This window comes from Bombus flavifrons, chromosome 8 (genome assembly GCF_040668555.2).
Source record: "Bombus flavifrons isolate JBK064 chromosome 8, iyBomFlav1_principal, whole genome shotgun sequence".
In the NCBI taxonomy this organism is placed as follows: Eukaryota; Metazoa; Arthropoda; class Insecta; order Hymenoptera; family Apidae; genus Bombus; species Bombus flavifrons.
This window is the reverse complement of record NC_138449.1, coordinates 4,138,600-4,144,982: the sequence shown is the minus strand read 5'-3', so window position 1 is coordinate 4,144,982 and position 6,383 is coordinate 4,138,600.

Below are 6,383 nucleotides of genomic sequence, written 5' to 3'. Positions count from 1 at the left end.
TGTCGCGTGGCCTTGCCTTCGAGGATCGAGCGGTCATTGTTTGTGCATCGGCATAAATACCGTATTCTCTCGGCTTTACACCGTGGCAACGATAATAGGATACCGCCTAGTGACAGCCTGTTCCTTTCTGCGTGTTATATGATGCGGTATATGGCGCATCCTGCTGAGACGTACTTTTCTGCTTCAAGTACGCGGCGCGTACGTTGTCGCGCCACCATTATCGAGCTTACGTTGCTAAAACATATTCGTGGAGCGGTTTATTGAGTGTATCGTCAGGATTTCCGGTTGTCGCTTCTTTCCACGGCGTAATTAACGCGTTTTTTTAATTGTGAGTTGATTTTATCTTTGGCTTCATCACGAAAAAGTGTTTAGAAGGAGGAATTCGAATGAATGAAAAACGCGCATATATTGCTGTTCGTAAGTGTTTGGGCAGTAAGTAAATAAAAGAGGAGGTAATAAATAAAAGATAAATAATTGAAAATTGATGAAAATTGATCCTGTGAAGATACACGAATAAAGTAGCTTGACTGTTCGATGTTATTATGTTGATTGTATCCAGTGATGAGAAATATATTCTTGTTTCAAGTTTTTAGCAAAGTTATGACAAGAAGTAAGGAATTAACAGTAGAAACACGTTCATCAATTACAACTTTAAAAATATAACAAAAATATTCATCTTTCGATCGAGTTGCATCAAGTATTCAAACACCTATGGATGGTACTATAAGTGGCAAAAGTCTCATAATAATTGAGAGAAGAGAGATCCAGTCGATTGGTCGAGAAATTGTAAGAAGTGTACAGAGTTTAGTTTGGCATAAATATAATTTGCATTTTGAATCGTTTTCGAAAGTAGTTTCCTATATTTATGGTAATAAGTGATCTTGAAGTATCGTTTAAGTAGATACCCCGTTGGTTTCTCATCGCCATTTTCATGTTTTTGACGAATAGCTTATATATAAACATTTATACGATGCGAGTAATGCGCGGTTTCATACCGATTCTCATTTTACGAGGTATGACCAATGTATACACATAAATCGGTTTATAGCGATTTAACGAGGGCTTGTATTAGAGAAAATAGTAGCTGACTACTGGCTTTCGGTTTAGTAAAGCATTCTCGAAAATATACTACATCTCATGTTACGTTAGGTCTATTATGAAAAAGAAAAACAAAAGAAGTAACTGCGTATTATTAAGAGAACATTTTGAACACAATTCAATATATTTTCTATTATTTTTATCATGATATTAAAGATTCGGCGTTAATTACTTCATGCTAATCGATGATGAATAAAATAGAATCGCTGGAAATTGATTTCCATCGCTCTGTCTTCACGATATCGTGCTTTTCTCTAATCCTGAAATTTATTTACGAAGAAATGGTATTCATGCCAAACAACTTAAGGATATTAATTTTCTAAAAGCCATTGATTCGTAAACTGTAGTAATTTCCGGTATCTCACTTACTTATCTACTTCCCGGTATCACAAGAAGTTTCGAAACAGCAAACAATGAACACTGCATTATGATATTTATGATACTTCAACTTGGTTGATAATATTGAGCTATATTGATTTTCGCTGCTATGCATCAAAAGGTGTGTATTAAAAGCTGAGAAAGTTGGATAATCACCTTTTTACTTCTTACCAATGGAGAAGATTATGAGGCATTATTCGTTGGGGATTACTAAGCTACTTGGAAAGTAGACAAGTACCTGTTTGTATGTTGGTTCCTTATCCTGACGAAGTGTTAAATTATTTAAAATCGAAATAGTTTGTACTGAATACTGCTGAAAGGTGCTTTTGTCCCATTGTTGTCCTACTTCCGCATAATATTGTATGAGAACAATTAGGTGATATTCTATACCCTTACTAAAGAAAGTAGCGATCCTCTACACCGTTGTATATTACTATTCTGTTGACGCTTTCACGAGTCCCAAAAGTATCTTTTTCAATATCAATTATAATCTCTAAACACTTACGATCTCTAGTCAGTCTCTTTAATAATTAATTCTAAAAATCAATAAAATAATCATCAATTGAATAACAAACTTGTTTCATATATTTCAATTTTTCATCTTTCTTCACTATGTACACCACGACTTAAAATCTTTTTGTGTAAAATTCAGGCAAATGAGAAAACCAATGCAGATACGCGCAATCTTACCTCTGGACAACAACTTACAATTCAGACATAATTAATTATCAAGAAGCTAATATATTGTATGTAATAGAATAATTGAATACGTAACGGGATATCTTCTATACAGATATATAATATGTTGTATAATAGAATTTTATGATATAGCTTTTTTGTGTGGAAGAGAATTGTTCGCAGCATCTGGAGAATATTGGAATTCTACACTTCCTACTTCCTCGTTGTAGCTCATTCCCCATTTCTTTTTCTTTTTATTTTTTTTCTTATTTTCAGTTTCCACCAGGCTGAGTATATGAGGAAACGTTGAAGGAAACTTCCAGCTCACCGGAAATGGCCGCAAATTAGTTTGAAAGAGAAACGAAATCGTTTGATGAACACATCTGATATACATACATATTCTACGCGGCGTGCAATATAATTAGAACATTACGCGGCATCAGATTCACGTTGCACGATTAGGCAAAGACTATTGTAGTCAGGCACATTTATTGTTAAACGAGAAACAAATTATCGTTTAGGGAAACGAAAGAGAAAGCAGTCCTCAATGTATAAAATTTTATGGCATCGTCAATCAAATTTATTGACAATATCGTTTAAGATAATTCCACGGTTTACCTGACTACTTAAGACCCATTATTTTGAACTACCTGTTATTTTCTTCCATGATATGTTGCTTTTATGAGCCACCGAAAAATTTTCTTTCACTGTTTCTTGCAAAATATCATTAAAACAGGAATCAGTTAGAATTTATTTGTCGTCATAGACATTGTATGATAGCTTGTCTAATTTCTGTTTCGTAGGTAAAATTAAATGTAATTTCATCGTTAATAAAATGTTGCAAGGATGAGATAATTAATTTCTTATCATCTAATAATTTTCGAAAAATAATTGTCTCGATCTTTCGCAGTTCAAAGAGTAATTTCTCTAAATGTCATTAAAGCTTCGTGTTTGAAATTTGTCATAGTAGTTGCTGCTTAAATGAAACTATTATTTACAGCGTTGTTTGTTTCTTTTTCGCGCCAGTTTTTGTGCACCATTATTTTGCAGATTATATTTTTTACAGACCTTTCATAAAAATATTCATGACTGCAGGATGTAACTTCATTCACTACAGAACAGGTTATGCAATAATTAAATATGCGAAGACACCAAAAATTGAAATAGGAAGGTATTAAAAGAAGTAAAAAATTTACATGGAAAACGATATAAAAGAAATATTCCTTCCTTAAATATATGACGTATATAAATCCTTTCCTTTCAAGTTACGTATTTATATATCTTACATTTCTCAAACTTTATTTTATTTACTCAATTACGTATTTACTTAATTATCACTGTATTTCATTATATCGATATTGTATTGCCGCTGTAAGTAAATGATCTTCACTATAACGATTACCTATTAGTTTCACGATGCTAGGTTAAATCATCTATAATTTTCCTCTGTTTGAAAAATTCTCGTTGTAGAGAATCAAACAATCAAGCATGCCTTTAATTTATAATACCGATTTAGATAAAACTACGTATTTGAATGAAGGTCTTTGTTACCTCTTGCTTCATCCGAAAATTGAATAAAATTAGTCCAGGTATACGAGAGTCATGTTGGAACGCGGGGCAACGTTCGATCGAATGTTTGGTACGCGTCGTTGACCCCGATTTCTGACTCATCCTGCGATTTCAGAGGGGCCAGATCGAAGCGGTCCCTTCGACTTGTCTACCCAACCACGCCTTGTATTGTCTCACTTAGGCCCACTAATGTGTGCCGTTGTCTTGGCCGTGTGTGCGTCGCACGAACATGTTACCGGTCGATCAAAGCAACTGAGATCTTCCAATATCTGCGCAGCGTTATGATTTACCTTTGATGCAAAATCACGACGCGTGGGTGGAGTGCAGCGATGGCTAAGAACCACCAAACGTGTAATTCGTAGTAATACATGGATTTATTTTTTTAGATACCTTTGTGTGAAATGATTTTTAATCGATCTAAAGAAATTTATATATCGATTAATCTAGTACGTAACGTCGCCTGTAAATAATTTATGAAATAAAATTACATGTTCAATGATAAAAGTTAAATTGTATATAGTACATATTTGACGTTGAATATATTTCTTATTCTGTTACTTTAGTTGCCAGTATACATTCAAGTTTTGACTAATGAGTTGATAATAGAAATTTGGTAATTGTATTTTTCTTTCTGAATGTCTGAAACAAACAATAATTTGAAATTTTAGAATCTTTTGATGACGCACCAACATAATATCAGTCACGACTTCCATAGAACTCTCGAAGACCATAGAATTGTTTTTTCAAATGGTGCTCGAATCCTTCCCTCGATGCTTAATCTCCTTGACGAAAATGCTAATTTTGGTACGGCACATCGCAAATCGGCTCGCGTCATTGTTCTTTCAGGCTGATCGTGACAATGGTCATTTTTAAATCCTAATAAACAATATGTCATTGAACTTCGTGCATATATTTACATAGACATATATATTCATACGTTACCGCTTGACATTTCTCGTTTCCATCGCCACTGTGTCGTATAAAATTCTAATAAATAATTATACGATCGTTAAATGCCTATTCATCAAATGTTCCAGTCAATTATACAAACTATATGTACTATAAATCTACTACATATATGACTTTACCATTTTATCTTGTAAAATCTAACGATCTTCCTACCTCGTCGAGGTACCCATTTTGTTTACAAAATGAAATCTTAAAACGTATATTCCTCTTACTCTGCTACACTAATTGTAATTAAAGAAAAGAAAAAAAATAAATCTGTAAATCTTTGAAAGATATCATTTGTTGAAAGAAATATCGAACTGGAGGATCTATGCAACATGCCATGTGAACGCGAGCCATGTTTAATTGCCCCGTTAATCGTTCGCAGTGCAATTAGCAGTTTGTCGAATATTTACGTCAATACGTCCAGGAGAGAAATAATTATTACACAACAGGATGCCGGTGATCCTCTTATTACCTATTTCCTGTCGATCTCTCCGACCTTATTCCGTTCGCCTACCTGCCGAGCGTAATGAAACGTAATGGAACGTAATAGAACGTAATGAGTGGATATACACCTGGTCTATAACTCTTGCCTTGATCTTGAGACTAGAGTCGCGTATACAGCCTCTCGCGCATACAGCTGACCGAGAAAAGCACGTCGATCGCCGATACAGGAGGGACATTTTATCGATTTAGCGTCGTTTGCCAAGAAGTTACCGTACACTCTGGAGCAGCGAGCGTTTCAGAAAGATATTAGAAGCGATACTTGGTCTCGATAACAAAAGAGATGAGCGATAACATTAACGGAATCAATAATACCAGTTACAGTTGCTTCGCAGTCGAAGATGAAAAATTGTGCTGTTTGTATAACACGAAATTTATATTTCCAGAGGCAATATAATCGAATGACTCATCGTGACAGTTATCACTTATCGTTGTTGATTCCTGTTATTAAGCAAAGAAGACGAATAAAGATCAAACGGAGCACGCACACGAAGAGATTCGAAACTGTTGAGGAAGTTATAATTAATTTATCTATTAGTTACCGGGCGCAACCGACGATCTATAATTCTGATCTTTCAGTTGCAGACCGTTATTACAAAAGAGTTGTGGAAGGGGAGCAGAGTAAGAGATCTTCGTCCGGAAATCGTTCTAATAAATTACGCTCACGATGTATCATTTTAGCGAATCTCGTATCGGTACTATTCGAATAAATTACAATCGCGTTACGCATTTGCCGAAGTGAGCTTAACGTTGATCGTTGGTAAACGTTCGATGATCGCCTCAGGCACCGGATGAACGTTCTGATATGAATACGATCACGGCGATATGTGTGTAAAAGGTTGATAAAATATAGGAGTTTAATATATATTATGAGAAAGATGTATTTAAATATATGTACATACGTATATCGCTGGTATTTCGAGCTCACCATTTTCTGGCACCTATTCTTAGTGAAATATTAACTTCTAGTTGATCATCGCCAATTATAAGTCGATATATCCGATAAATAAATGCAACAGTTTCTATTGCTACGTAGAATTCGATCCTCGAAAAAGCGGAATTTCTCATTTCCCAACCAACCGTGTCAGATATATCATCTAAACACTACCTGACTTCTTACATTTCCATCTGTGCTATCAAGGCGATATGTAGACATATCATATCGTTCTTTGTATATGAATACTGTTTAATGAGGTATATTAGTT